This window comes from Monodon monoceros, unplaced genomic scaffold (assembly GCF_005190385.1).
Source record: "Monodon monoceros isolate NGI ecotype Baffin Bay Population unplaced genomic scaffold, NGI_Narwhal_1 Super_Scaffold_11, whole genome shotgun sequence".
Classification (NCBI taxonomy): domain Eukaryota; kingdom Metazoa; phylum Chordata; class Mammalia; order Artiodactyla; family Monodontidae; genus Monodon; species Monodon monoceros.
In genome coordinates this window covers 123,801,719-123,817,311 of record NW_021703767.1, presented here as the reverse complement: position 1 = coordinate 123,817,311, position 15,593 = coordinate 123,801,719, and the positions used below count along the sequence as shown (strand labels likewise).

At 38.7% G+C, this 15,593-nt stretch overlaps 1 protein-coding gene across 2 annotated transcripts in view; it reads right to left on the bottom strand.

Annotated features, from left to right (window-relative positions):
- Positions 1-15,345, bottom strand: part of PIK3CB (phosphatidylinositol-4,5-bisphosphate 3-kinase catalytic subunit beta) — a 147,079-nt gene extending 131,734 nt beyond the window's left edge. The window contains exon 1 of one of the 2 annotated variants that reach the window (XM_029214289.1): positions 14,314-15,345. The gene's annotated coding sequence lies outside the window, so the exon portion shown is untranslated. Of the gene's footprint in view, positions 1-5,126; positions 5,264-14,313 lie in introns of those variants that run through there. The other variant, XM_029214290.1, reaches the window with a different exon arrangement.
- Between the last annotated feature and the right edge of the window lie 248 nt (positions 15,346-15,593).

Sequence of the window (15,593 nt, the reverse complement as noted above, 5' to 3'; positions counted from 1 at the left end):
AATGACTGCCAGCACCAACAGCCAGACTTCTTAGTGACTAGGCCTTTACAACTCTGACCCTCAGACTTTGAGTTTCTCCATCTGAGGCCCAGACATCATGAACCAGAGACAAGCTTACCCTGCTGTGCCCTGTTCAAGTTCTTGACCACAGTGCAAAGGCATAACAAAATGGATGTTTTACATCACTAAGTTTTGTGATAGTTTGTTACAGCAATAGATGATTGGATATACTAGGTTAAGAGAATAAATTATACTACAGCCAAGAATTAATTCATTTCTTTTTTTAAAATAAATTTATTTATTTATTTATTTTTGTCTGTGTTGGGTCTTCGTTGCTGCCTGCAGGCATTCTCTAGTTGCTGTGTGCGGGCTTCTCATTGCGGTGGCTTCTCTTGTTGCAGAGCACGGGTTCTAGGCGCACGGGCTTCAGTAGTTGTGCCTCATGGGCTCTAGAGCGCAGGCTCAGTAGTTGTGGTGCACGAGCTTAGTTGCTCCGTGGCATGTGGGATTTTCCCAGACCAGGGCTCAAACCCGTGCCCCCTGCATTGGCAGGTGGATTCTTAACCACTGCGCCACCAGGGAAGCCCTCATTTGTTTCTTTAAACACACACACACACACACACACACACACACACACACTTCCTTAAATACATATTTTTCTCAACGGCATTTCTCATAAGAAATCTTTTCTACTTATATACAAATAGCTTCATTATATTAGCAAATAAGTTAACCTCTGAAATTATAATCACTCAGACCAAAATCCTATTGATATTTAAATGTCTAGTAATCTAGTGTCATTTCCCTCAAAAAAGGAGGTATATTTCCATTACTCAACTTTGATCTATCAAACTTCAGTTACAAAAACTATGAAGACAATTTTCTTGAAATCATAACTACTGAAAAGTAGAATCCAAATTTATGAACAAACTGATGCAAGCTCTAGTCAGCTTCCTTAATTAGATGTTTGTATGTAAAATTCTTATGTAAACAAGTTCTTAATTTAGTATTTCAAAACCAACTAATATATTTGTCTACAACCTGGCACAAACACATAACCTCAGAATTATTTCATCTCCCATAATAAGCTTCCATTCACTATAGGACCATGATGAGGTTTGTACCCAGGACCTGGATAAAGTTACAGAACTATAAGCAGCCTGGCTGTGATAACAAGGAACGAACAGTGATGAAAAAGCAGCTTTATCACCTCATATTCCTTAAAATCTGCATTAGAAGAAGGTGAATGTAGGGACTTCCCTGATGGCACAGTGGATAAGACTCCACGCTCCCAATGCAGGGGGCCTGGGTTCAACCCCTGGTCAGGGAACTAACTAGATCCCACATGCATGCTGCAACCAGGAGTTCAAATGCCGCAACTAAGGAGCCAACGAGCCGCTTAAACTAAGGAACCTGCCTGCCACAACTAAAGAGCTGGTGAGCCACAACTAAGAGGCCCTGGAGCCGCAACTAAGGAGCCCACCTGCCACAACTAAGACCCAGTGCAACCAAATAAATAAGGAAGGTGAATGGAGACACAATGGAAACACTTTCCTTGTGCCTTTTAATGTGAATCACTAAGGAAGTAGGATGTGTGTGTTATAAATCTTCTGAGTACAGATCTTTTATTTTATACATTAAGAACTAAGACCTACAGAAATAAGATGACTTTCTGAAGACCACTGTGGTAGAGACTGCTTATCTCCTTCCACAGTTATGGGACTGTGGCGGTGCACTTGGCACACTAGATATTCCAACCTCCTGTGCAGTAAGAATGATCATATACTAAGTTCTCTCCAGTGGAATGTTGAGTAGAAATGACCTGTGTCACTTCAGGTTAGAGCGTTTAAGAAAGTCTGTATGCCACCTACACCTTCTCTTTCCTCTTTCACTGGTCACAAAGGAAGAAAGAGTCATGAGACGAAAGAAACCACCTGGAACAGAACCACCTACCAAAGAGAACCATCCACTTTGGACTGTTCCATGAGTAAGAAATAAACATCTATTATGTTTGAGATATTATTCATTTTCAGTCTGTTACAGCAATTTGGACTTCACTAGTTAATCAAACACATAGTTTAGGTAGCTGCAAGACCGTGATTAAAAATCACATATGAACACAAAAGACCGCAACCATCTTGAGGAAGAACAAAGCTGGAAGTATCATGCCCCCTGAAATAAAACTACATATACTATAAAGCTACAGTAATCAAAACAGTATGGGGTGGGGGGGGGGGAACCTCCCTGGTGGTCCAGCGGCTAAGGCTCCACACTCCCAATGCAGGGGGCCCAGGTCTAATCCCTGGTCAGGGAACTAGATACCACATGCCACAACTTAGAGTTTGCATGCTGCAACTAAAGATCCCGCATGCCGCAGCAAAGATCCCACATGCCACAACAAAGATCAGGCATGTCACAGCAAAGATCCAGTGCAGCCAAATAAATAAATAAATATTTTTATGAAAGAAAAAACCAGTATGGGGGAATTCGTGGCCGTCCAGCGGTTAGAACTCCACACTTTCACTGCCAAGGGCCCAAGTTTGATCCCTGGATGGGGAACTAAGATCCCACTAGCCATGCAGCACGGCCAAAACAAAACAAAACAGAACAAAAAAAAAAAAAACAGTATGGTACTAGCACAGAAACAGACACACAGATCAAGGAACAGAATAGAGAATCCAAAAATGAACCCACACTTATACATCAATTAATCTACAACAAAGGAGGTAAGGATATACAATGGGGAAAAGAGAGCCTCTTCAATAAATGTTGTTCAGAAAACTGGACAGCTACATGAAAAAGAATCAAACTAAACTACTTTCTTACATAGTATACAAAAATAAACTCAAAATGGGTTAAAGACTTAAATGTCTGAAACCATAAAACTCATACAAGAAATCACATGCTGCATGCTCTTTGACATTGGTCTTGGCAATATTTGGGGGGGATATGTCTCCTCGGACAAGGGAAACAAAACCAAAAATAAGTGGGACTACGTCAAACTAAAAAGGTTTTGCACAGCAAAGGAAACTATCAACAAAATGAAAAGGCAGCCCACTGAATGGGAGAAGATATCTAGAAACAAGATATCCAATAAGGGGTTAACACCCACAATATAAACTCATACAACTCAACATCAAAAAACAAACAATCCAATTACAAAATGGGCAGAGAACCTGAACAGATGTTTTTCCAAAGAAGACATACTGATGGCCAACAGACACATTAAAAAGATGCTCAGGGCTTCTCTGGTGGCGCAGTGGTTGACAGTCTGCCTGCCGATGCTGGTCCAGGAAGATCCCACATGCTGCGGAGCGGCTAGGCCCGTGAGCCATGGCCGTTGAGCCTGCGCGTCCGGAGCCTATGCTCCGCAACGGGAGAGGCCACAACAGTGAGAGGCCCGCGTACCACACAAAAAAAAAGATGCTCAACATCACTAATCATCAGGGAGATGTAAACCAAAACTACAATGAGATACCACCTCCACCTGTCAGAATGGCTATCATCAAACAAAAAACCAAGTAACAAGTGTTGGCGAGGATGTGGAGAAAAGGGAACACTGTGCATTGTTGGTGGGATTGTAAACTGGTGCAGCCATGACTGGAAAACAGTATGGAGACTCCTCAAAAAATTAAAAATAGAACTGCCATATGAGCCAGCAATTTCACTTCTGGGTAATCTGTCCAAAAATAATCAAAATATTAATTCAAAAAGATATATGCACTCCAATGTCTACTGCAGTATTATTTACAACAGTCAAGATACGGAAGCAACCTAAGTGTCCATCAATAGACAAATTGATAAAGAAGATGTAATATCTGTATCTATAGTGGAATATTACTCAGCCATAAAGGGGGGAGGGGATCTTGCCATTTTTGACAACATGACTGGATCTAGAGGGCATTATGCTAAGTAAAATAAGTCAGACGAAACAACAAATGCTGCATGATCTCAGTCACAAGTGGAATCTAAAAACCAAACAAATAAAACAAAATGAAAACAGACTCATAGATACAGAGAGCGAACAGGTGTTTGCCAGAAGAAAGGGGGGTGAGGAATGGGCAAAATAAGTGAAGGGGATTAAAAGGTACAAACCTGCAGTTATATAATAAATAAGTCACAGGTATATAATATACAGCATAAGGAATAGGGTCAATAATAACTTTGTATAGGGATAGATGCTTATTAGACTTATCTTGGTGATCATTTCATAATGTACGCATATTTCAAATCACTATGTGGTACACCTGAAACTAACATAATATTGTACATAAACTGTTTCAATTAAAAAAAAGAAAAACCTCATATATGCTCCCTCAGTTACATTCAGTCCAATGCTCTGTGTACTCTACCACTGTGTTTTCCTTATCACCCTTCTCCAACCAAACAGAAAACGGAATTATGAAGAGGAGTGGGCAACAACATTGATGAGGCTAACATTATGATGTCCCCAAATCATTCACTATTTAAACTCAACAGCTTTAATCCTTGTTTATCACTTTACACATACATTTTTTAATCCCCTGGTAGAAAAGAACATGTTGACAGCTCTCTTTCTCCTCCTGACTAGTCATCTGGCTAAAATTACTGTATTTTTCATAAGTAAGTGTAGAGACACAAAGTATGTTGAATTTGAGGCAAGTAGAGCCAAGAGCGTTTTCCAAGAGAAGGGGATATTTTAACACAGACTTGAAGAGGAAATTGGCTAGGCAAAGGGAAAAAGAACATACGCAAAGACCTAAGAAACCTTAAGTATTTGAGGAATTCAAAGATTACCCTTTGGAACAGAGCGAGATGGAAAACAGAGGCAGAATGGTAGTGGAGGGGCTGGCCAAATCTCCATTCTGGTAGGCCACATTAAGGTATTGCTCTTCATGCAAAAAACAAGAGGAGACTCAATGAAGAATGTTAAACAAGTGAATAAAAACTGATAGAATAAATTAATTTTAATACACTTCAGTGAGAAAATGAATAGGCAAAGAACATAAACCCAACAGAAAAATGGGCAAAATAATTAAATAGAAATTTCACAGGAGCCAAAAGTCCCATAAGCATATGAGGCAGGGGTAGAATATTCAAACTCATTAGTCACCAAAGAAATGTAAATTAAAACCACAATGAGATACCATTTCATAGATCACTGCTGGAGGGAGAATGAACTGATTCAACCTCTTCCAAGAAGTTTGGCATCAAAAATTCCATTAGAGGGGGCTTTCCTGGTGGCGCAGTGGTTGAGCATCCGCCTGCCAATGCAGGGGGCACAGGTTCGTGCCCCGGTCCGGGAAGATCCCACATACCGTGGAGTGGCTGGGCCCATGAGCCATGGTCGCTGAGCCTGTGCGTCCAGAGCCTGTGCTCCCCAACGGGAGAGGCCACAGCGGTGAGAGGCCCGTGCACCGCAAAAAAAAAAAAAAAAAAAATTCCATTAGTGGACTTCCCTGGTGGCAGAGTGGTTAAGAATCCTCCTGCCAATGCAGGGGACACAGGTTCCATCCCTCGTCCGGGAAGATCCTACATGTCGTGGAGCAACTAAGCCCGGTGCCACAACTACTGAGCCGCACACCTAGAGCCCGCGCTCCACAACAAGAGAAGCCACAGCAATGAGAAGCCTACGCACAGCAACGAAGAGTAGCCCCTGCTCACTGCAACTAGAGAAAGCCCGCACACAGCAACGAAGACACAATGCAGCCAAAAATAAATAAAATTAGAAAAAAAAAATTCCATTACTAGGTATACATCCTAGGAAAACTCTTATCCAAGGCTGTCACACGTACATGGGTATTCAATGTGAAATTTTTCACAGTCTCCAAAAACTAGACACAACCTAAATGTGCATTAATAGAATGGATCAATAAATTATATATTTTACAATACAGGAAATTAATACAGCTATACACATCACCATGAATGAACCGTACTAACAATGTAAAATCAAAAAAAGAATATTTGATTCCATTTACTTAAACATAAACATAAAGTCAAATATTGTTCAGAGATGCAAACAGAGATGGTAAAGTTATAAAGAAAAGCTTAAGAAAATAACAAAAAATTCAGCAAAGTATAGCTTGGGGAGAGGGAGGGAGATACGATCGAAGAAGGCACTTATTACTGATCTGGCTGTTATGCAGAGCTGTTCATTTTTCATCATTCTTTAAACTATAAATTTAAGTTCTCATGTGCTCTTCTGTATAGATGCTAAATTTCACACTTTTTAAAAATGGATTAACAGCAATAACAGATGTAAAGCCCCTCGGCAGCATCTGGCATGGAGAATCCATTTGATGGGAACCCACTCCCCATTTTACTGTGACTATGACCTCAGTGTTACTGATAAACCTAAGTTCTAGATTTTTGCTATCACCCACAGTTGCTTCTTCTCCTCTATTCCTACCTAAGAATCCTGACCGTCCTCATGCCCCTAACTTCTTCTCCTTATCACCTTTGTCTTTAACTCTGGATTCTAGGAGGGAAGTGACATTAGCATCTACAGCAAGGAATTGTGATCCTGTTCATCTCCATTCCTGCCACCCTTGCTGAAACCTAGAGAGTGAGTTCCTGAATGACAGTTACAGGCTCTTTCGTCTTTGCAGTTCTTTCTGCACAGTGCCTGATACAGGACCTCAGTAACTATCTGCTGACGGATGAATAAATAAATACATTACAGAGCTAAGCTACTAGTGAAAATAAGATTAAAGTAAAATCAGGCTGGTGCTTCCTCATGCTCTCTAAGCCCTTTCACAGTTTTAAAGACTCTCTTGGCTGCTCAGGAACAACAGAAAGACAATTCCAAAGTTGCTTTAAAATCTCTGCCCACAAAAATAGTAGATGTGTAGTCATCAACTGTATATAATAATCTCCATTCATTAATAATTCTTAAAACTCTGAATAAAAAATTTAGATCCTTCTTCAAAGTAACAAAAATGATTTTCCATTTCAATTTTTACAATTATAATTTACTATTATTTTATTTTAAAAATTACATTTAAAATGTACTCTATGTATAATGCATAAAACTAGTTCATCCTCTACATAAACAAAATGATGATATTTGATAACATGTGACTGTTTAGCAAGCTCTTATATTGGAAAACTGTACTGAGATCAACAAGGCAGCCATTTATATTGCCTTTTATACACTACTTCCCCTGTCATGTGGCAGTCAAAAGGCTAAGTGAGATGTTTACAGCAAAGAAAACAGTTTTGAAAGGTCATGCTACACAGATAGCCAGAATTTCTTTCACAATATCCTTACTGTCTGTGGTAGACTATATGACAATCTAACCACAGTTATTTTCTGAGTAAAAGCAAAAAGCATGTTATCAAAGAACCAGAAACAGTAGGCACTCAACAATATAATCTTTATGAACATTTTTCTAATGCAGAAACATCCAGTGCATATTAAAGAAAAAGAATCCTGAGTCAAAGACAAAGAACTGGGGGAAGAGGAACTAGTAAAATCTGGAAGGCAAGTTTAAACCACTCAGTTTATTCATAATATTCATATAACATGATAAGCTTCTAAAGTAAACTTTTTCAAATTAAAACATGTGATTTTCCAAGGAAAAGCATAACTATAACAATATTGAAGCATGAATATGATCTATTTCAAAATTTCCAAATCTTAATGACAATTGCAAACAAGGTACAAAGCTTCAAAATCCTCTCTGCAGGAGCTGTAATCCCATCAGCACTTTTTTTTTCCCTTAGTAACTTTTATCAATCTATTATCCATCTGAACAAGGAATGTCTTTTCCCAACTGTTACACACAGACAGTGTGTCAGTCAACAGCATGATGAAAATTTCTCCACCTCCTTATAAAATTTCCAATTTTCAAGTGTATCCTTTGGGGGGAAAAAAGCATTCTAACTCATTTAATCATCTTGTCCTATCCTGGGAGATCATAGTTATTCCTGTCCAGTAATCAAAACACATAGCTTTCTCCTAAGCCAAGTGAAGGTACTTGGTACATTAAACACCACAGCCAGGTTACATAGACAGAATAACCATAAGTTTTTGGCAATGAATTCTTTTCAAGGGTCCATAATTTTAATTCCTGTGAGGATCTCTCACTAAAATTTAACCAGGTGACAACTTTCTTTACCAGTTCTGACCTTATAGCAGAGCATGAGGATGTGTTAATTCTAAACCTACTAGAAAATGATCTAAGATAAACCTTCTTTTAAGGAAATAAATATACTTAAAACATTCTACTGTTCAAAACCAAAAACAAACTATAAGCCAAATCCAGGCAAAGATGTGGAGAATTATAACCCTTGTATGTTATTGGTGGGAATGTAAAATGGTGCAACCACTGTGGAAGAAAATATAGCAGTTCTTAAAATATTTAAACAAAATTACCAAATGATCCAGCAATTCTACTTCTGGGTATATATCCAAAAGAATTAAAAGCAGGGAGGAAGTCACACAGGTATTTGTACACCCACGTGCATAGCAGTATTATTAACAATAGCCATAAGGTGGAAACAACTCAAATTTCCCTCAATAGATGGGCGGATAAACAAAATATGGTATGTACATACAATGGAATATTATTCAGCCTTAAAAAGGACACTGTGATACACGCTACAACACAGATGAACCTTGAGGACATTATGCTAAGTGAAATAAACCAGCCATGAAAGAACAAACATTGTATGATTCCACTTATACGAGCTACTCAGAATAGGCAAATTCACAGAAACAGAAAGTAGAATAATGTTTATCAGGGATTGGGCTGATAAAAAAGTTGTGGAGAGGGATAGTGGCGATGGTTGCACAACACTGTGAATATATTTATGCCAGGGAACTGTACATTTAAAAACCGTTAGGGACTTCCCTGGTGGCGCAGTGGTTAAACAGTCCGCCTGTCAATGCAGGGGACATGGGTTTGATCCCTGGTCCAGGAAGATCCCACATGCTGCAGAGCAATTAAGCCCATGCACCACAACTACTGAGCCTGTGCTCTAGAGCCCACGAACCACAACTACTAAGCCCGCGTGCTGCAACTACTGAAGCCCGCGTGCCTAGAGCCCGTGCTCTGCAGCAAGAGAAGCCCGCATACTACAACAAAGAGTAGCCCCCACTCACCACTAGAGAAAGCCCGTGCGCAGCAACAAAGACCCAATGCAGCCAAAAAATTAAAATAAAAAATAAGTAAAAAACAATAAAAATAAAAACGGTTAAAATGGTCAATGTTCAGGAAGAACATATTGAGCTCTTTCCAAATGCCCACATTTGTACATATCCCAAATTTAATGATTCCATCATTTATGAAATTTATAAAATTCCTTCATTACTTATTTCAGAGGGAAGTTACTGATAGGATGAAATATGATGACAAAATAAGAACAATAAGGTCACACAGAGTTGTAGATGCTTAACATTTATTTAAGCTCACTCATGCTGAGTACTTGTCATGATGCACTCGTAATAAATGCCATTTTACTGGGACACAATTTGGAATCATGTGTTTTGGAGATCACAGAGGATCTATGAATATGTTAAATTTGAAAATGTCAAGGGTGAGGCTAATGTATTTTTACTTCACTAGCTTTAGGCAGCTAAGGAACACTGGATTTAGAGACAATTTGGAGTTCTATAGCTGTGGGGGTTTTTTTCTTAGTATTCAATGTCAATGAGCAAAGTAACCAGACCTCTTCTTTCAATTTAGAGGAAAAAGTCTTTATTTTATTTTCTGGCTGCACTACGTGGCTTGCGGGATCTTAGTTCCCTCACCAGGGTTTGAACCTGGGCCCTCGGCAGTGAAAGCTCGGAGTCCTAACCACTGGACTGCCAGGGAATTCCCAGGGAAAGGTCTTTAACTGATCATGAGTGTTGCTTCTATACTCCTAACACCATCTCTCAATCAATCATGATGTGATTTGGAAATCCCCTTTTTATTAAAGTTTTTTAAAAGGGAGTACTCTTGGGTATTTCATTTCTCAATTTACAGGTAGAAGCAACAGCAAGAGAAGGCCCCCTTGACAATGTGAAATGAGTCAACTTATTCTTTCAATCCATCTCAGTCGTATATCTGCTTTGAGTAAAGAAAAGTGAGCAATACTGTGCAGATGAAACTGAACATTCAGATGCTTTGTATGCATGAAGAAGCTTACCTAATTCATGTATAGCAAGTGTTAACTTATCATAAAAAAATAAAGTCAAACTGGTCAATTTTGTTATGCACATTTTACAATTTTAAAAAGCCCGGGGCTTCCCTGGTGGCGCAGTGGTTGGGAGCCTGCCTGCCGATGCAGGGGACACGGGTTCGTGCCCCGGTCTGGGAAGATCCCACATGCTGAGGAGCGGCTGGGCCCGTGAGCCATGGCTGCTGAGCCTGCGCATCAGTGAGAGGCCCGCGTACCGCAAAAAAAAAAAAGCCCAAATCCAGGGACTTCCCTGATGGTCCAGTGGTTAAGACTCCACACTCCAAATGCAGGGGGCCAGGGTTCGATCCCTGATCGGGGAACTAGATCCCGCATGCTGCAAGTAAAAGATCCCGCATGCTGCAACTAAGACCCGGCGCAGCCAGATAGCCAGATAGATAGATAGATATTTTTTAAAATTAATTAATTAATTTTAAAAAACCCAAATCAAAATAAACTTAATTATCAGGAACTACAAGGCCTTCATGCATCCAATCCACCTTTCTCTACTCTTCCTACTTCCCTGTGGGATTAAAAAATCTGTTTTATTGTACATCCCCTTCTCTTATCATTGCCTCAGACACTTCAAACATCTGGCCTCACAGTTAGCCACAAGCTACACTGCTCAGCCATAGCCTTGCCTTTCACCCCTCCTGTATCTTCATCCCTGGATCTGCACCTCCACCATCAAAAAGAAGAAAACCCAAAGTCTACAACCTGACTCTAGCTCTTCTACCTTCACAATGTCAGCTTCTACTTCCTCCTGCCTCACTTACTCCATTCCAGTCACACTGGCCCTCTTACTGCTCCTAGAACACATCAAGTACAGTCCACCCTCAGCTCCCCCACCCCTAAGCCAAATATCTACCTGGTCTACTCCCTTAACTTCACTTAGAGCTGTGAGCCCAAATGTCACCTAATTAGAGAGGGTTTCCCTAATCACACCTTATAAAACAGTAAGCCTACCCTTCCCCTGTCAATATCTACCCTTCCCTAATACATTTCCCTAATATATTTTTAATGGTACTGATTACCATCCAACACAGTATATATTTACTTACTGTTTATCTTCCCCACCCTCATTAGAACATCAATTCCATGAGAAAGGAGCCTCTGTTTTTGTTGACTGTTATAACCCCAGCAGCTAGCACAGTTCTTGGTATATTAGGAGGTGAATATATTATCAATAAATATGTGTTGAACCAATCATGGCCTCCAATCCCTTGTGCATTACCTTTTACCAAGCCTATATCTCCATAGACAGTTATTCCAACCACCAATGCCAAATTTCTCATTTCCATCTTAAAGGTTACGCTAGCTAAATTCACACTGCCTGCCATGTCAAGTTGTTTATGTTGAACTAGCCTTTATGATTGGTCAACAATCCTTTCTATCCTATCCTGGTGATCATATTAAGTTCCTCCACCATGGTCTCTGACCTGGTCAATTCTAACAGTCTCTTAACTGATCTCCTTGCTTTTCCTGTACTCCTATAGTCCATCTTTAATAAAGCAGCCAGAGGAATCTTTAAAACATGTAACATATCATGACTTTTCTGTGTAAAACCTTTCCTTAAAAGGTTTCCTTGAGTCTAAACTCTTTACCATGGCCATAGGAACCAACATGGCCTGGCCCTGCCTACTTCTTTAACTTCATCTCATGACTCTATGGTTCTCATCCACTCTGTTCCAGAACTCTGGCTTTCTTTCCATTCTTCAAATACATCAAGCTCATTCCTACCTTGAGATTTTCATGCTAGCTTTATTTTCAAGTGACTGAATCCTTGTCTTTCATACCTTACCTTAAAGTCACCTCCTCAAAAGTAGCCAGTAAGTCACTTTATCAACTGCCCTCCTCAGATCACATTACAATTTGGTGTTTTTATTGTTCGTTTCAACGATCAGCTTCATGAGAAAACTTATCAGGACTTCCCTGGTGGCGCAGTGGTTAAGACTCCACGCTCCCAATGCAGGCGGCCCGGCTTCAATCCCTGGTCCGGGAACTAGATCCCACATGCATGCCGCAACTAAGAGTTTACATGCCACAACTAAGGAGCCAGCGAGCTGCAACTAAGACCCAACTCAACAAAATAAATAAATAAAAACACACCTGGCACAAAGCAGGTGTTCAATGAATATCTGCTGAAGTTGGAAATTACCCTATAACATTTTTCCTAAATGTTTTCTCCTTCCAGAATCCCAACCCCACCACTGATTAACGATTTGCCTTGTAGATAACCTCAATCCCCATCTTATTTTGAAAAGCAGGATAAGAAATTCTACAGTTTTCTTCCTCTTTGCCTAAAAACTCCTTGATTCATCCTCTCTTCCCTTCCTCTGGTTTCTAAGCAGAATGGCTGCTACTCTTTCATAAGAGTTAAGCCCTTTGCCCAGGTCCTTGATCTCAAACCTTCTTACCTCCTTCAGGCAATTAATCACTCTAATATTTAAACTATTCTACATATTTAAACTACTCTGATGGATCATTCCCTTTCACGTAAAATATACCAAGTGCTAATGCTAAAATATCTTCTATGTGGCTAACTCTTCAAAATGATCACTGTCTCATTTCTTGCACAAACTTCTTGAAAAACATTCTATTTTATACTTCATGCTTTTTTGTATTTTGTAAAACCATTCACTTAACCTCTTATAATTCATCCTGGTCTACTCAATCTGTTCTCTCAGTTATCAAGAAACTCTTAATAATTATTATCTTATTTTATTACATAATGAACCTAATAATTATTATTAGGTTATATTAATGCCCTAGAGGGGTTCTTGAATTTAATTAAATTTAATGCCCTTCTAGGGTATTAAAATCCTTAATCTTTCTAAGCATCTCATCCCTCTCAAGAACCTCTCCTTGAAATTCTTTATTATGCTTCAAAGAAAGACACAATACCTTCATACCTTTCCTCTTATTTTTCCTCTACTGATTCTTTTTAACAACATTTAAAGTTCTGTGCTTTACCTTTTTCTCTCTGCTAGGATACTGGAAATGTTATCTACTTCCACAGCTTAAACTCTATACAAATTGCTCCAAAATCTGTATCTTCGGGCCCTAAATTATCTTTTTTCTAAATTTTAGTCTCATATTTCCACATTTAAGGGGATATTCTGAAAGTTCTACCTGTACCTCCAAAATCAAAATGTGTCTCACAGAATTCATATGTTATAGTCCCATCTACTTGCCCCCTAATAACCAGTCTTTCCTTGTGGTTTCCTTACTTATGTTATGGTACCATCATACTTCTAGCCACTCAAAATCTTGGATTCATATATATGATTTCTTTCTTCCATATTCCCTGCCAAATCTACCTTTGAAATCTATCCTGCCAAATTAACTCACAGACAACCAGCTTCCACTCCCACCACTCATTCAGGTAGTCATTATTTCACTTTTGCATCACTTATCACAGTGACAAGTGCTGCTAAGCACCTAACTTGTCTGCTGGACTATCAGCCCAGTCTAACACACAAGTTAACATTCCCCTGGCAGGGAATATCTGCCCTCGTTAACAGTATAACTAGGGTAGACCATGTAATTTATCATACAGAAGACAAGAGTAAAAAATGGCATAAGATAGTTCAGCAATTACACAATGTTTTATGTCAATTATATCTAAATAAAGTTGGAGAAAAAATATTTGGGCCTTAAATTATCTACAAGAGGTTTAAACAAAAATATATATTGTCACACTATAACTCCAGTGCTTGGGGAAATGACCGCTGCACCCTAAGTACATACCATATATTGGTTTAATAAATCACTTTAGAGCTAAAATATTCACTTTATCACCTTCTCTTCACTCTTTACTGCAAACTTATTTTCAGCCACAAACATTGTCCTGAAATGGCCTCTGCTGGGGTCAGCAATGACCTCCTAACTGCCAAATCCAAAAGGCTCTCAGTTTTCAATTAACCTCTCTAAAAAGCTTTAAACACTACTGACCCCTCCTCTCTCCTTCATGAAGTTGTGTTTAATCTGTGGTAAACATAATCCTAAGTACCTGAATATCTTAAAACAAGGCCTAGGACTTCCTTCCCATCCCCACCCCAGAATAACTAAAAGATTTAGGATCTAAGCAAGATTCACATCTTCCTTCTATACTTAACTTCTGAAAAAATGATATAAGTAATTAAAGATACGAAATTGGATACTTACCTTGAAATGACAGCCCCCATTTCAGTCTTTTAGGAAAACAGATGGCATTACTTATTTTTTAAAAGTGAAGTTTTCATGGAAGACTTTTTCAGATTAGAAGATACGCTGCCAAAAAGGGTGAAGATAAAAGATATTAACACCTAAATGGACTAAATTAAAAATAATTTTACTACTTATATGACATAATTGCTTATAACTGTATTCTTAAATATGGGGAAAATATAGAAAACACATGAACCACAATATTTAAGTTACAGAACATTACAGCTGAAAGGGAGTTAAGTGGACGTCCTGTGCAACTATCTGGATTCTCTTATGTAGATTACCTCCTCTTTCTTGAAAACTTTTCTGTAATATGCTAGTTTTCTTTCTATTTCCCAACCCATTCCTCCAACTGGATCATAAGCTGCTAACCATGAGTAGCTTATTTCATTTTCCCCCTTTTCTTCTTTAATGTAATATTTGACACACACAAAATATATGGAAAGATGAATGTAAGCAACCATTAAGATGAACACTGTAAATTGTAAATCACCACGCCACATAAGAACATCAGTAACATTACCTACATGCTCCTCTCCTCCCAACCTTTATCCTAAATATTTATTATTCCACTACTTTTTAAAACATACTTTGTCACATATGTATTATGTCATTAAACAATATTTTGTTTAGTTCTGTGTCCCCTGCTCCCTTTTTCAGCTTGATAACTTGGTATGCTAAGTTATCACAGCATACCAAGTCTTCGGGGACTTGAATTTTTTCACTCAATATTTTTCTAAGCTTTATCCATGTTACATTTTCATTGCTCTATATGGTATTTCACTATATAAATATGCCACAGTGTATTTATCTACTCTGTTGACAAACATTTGGATGGTTTAGTTTTTTGCTTTTATCAACATTACTATACAAGTCTCCAGGTACACTTACAGAAGAATTTCTTAAGGGTTAGGCTTTAAACCTAGAAGTGGAAAATTGGTGAGTTATACATAGGACATCCAAATTCCCAAGTTTACCAAAAATGCCAACATGTCTTCAACTGAATCACCTTACCAATTCTCCAGCAGTATATGAATCGCTAACACATCTTCTCCAATACCTGGTAGAGTCAGATTTCTTAATTTGTAGCAATACAGAACACATAAAATGGCATCACACTGTAATCTGTTTGTCCTTGATTAGGTTGAAGATCTAATAAGGTTCAAGACCTTTTCTCAAGTTTATTAATGATCCATGTTTGTTTCTGCATTCCTTTGTTCACAGTTCTTAGGCAATTT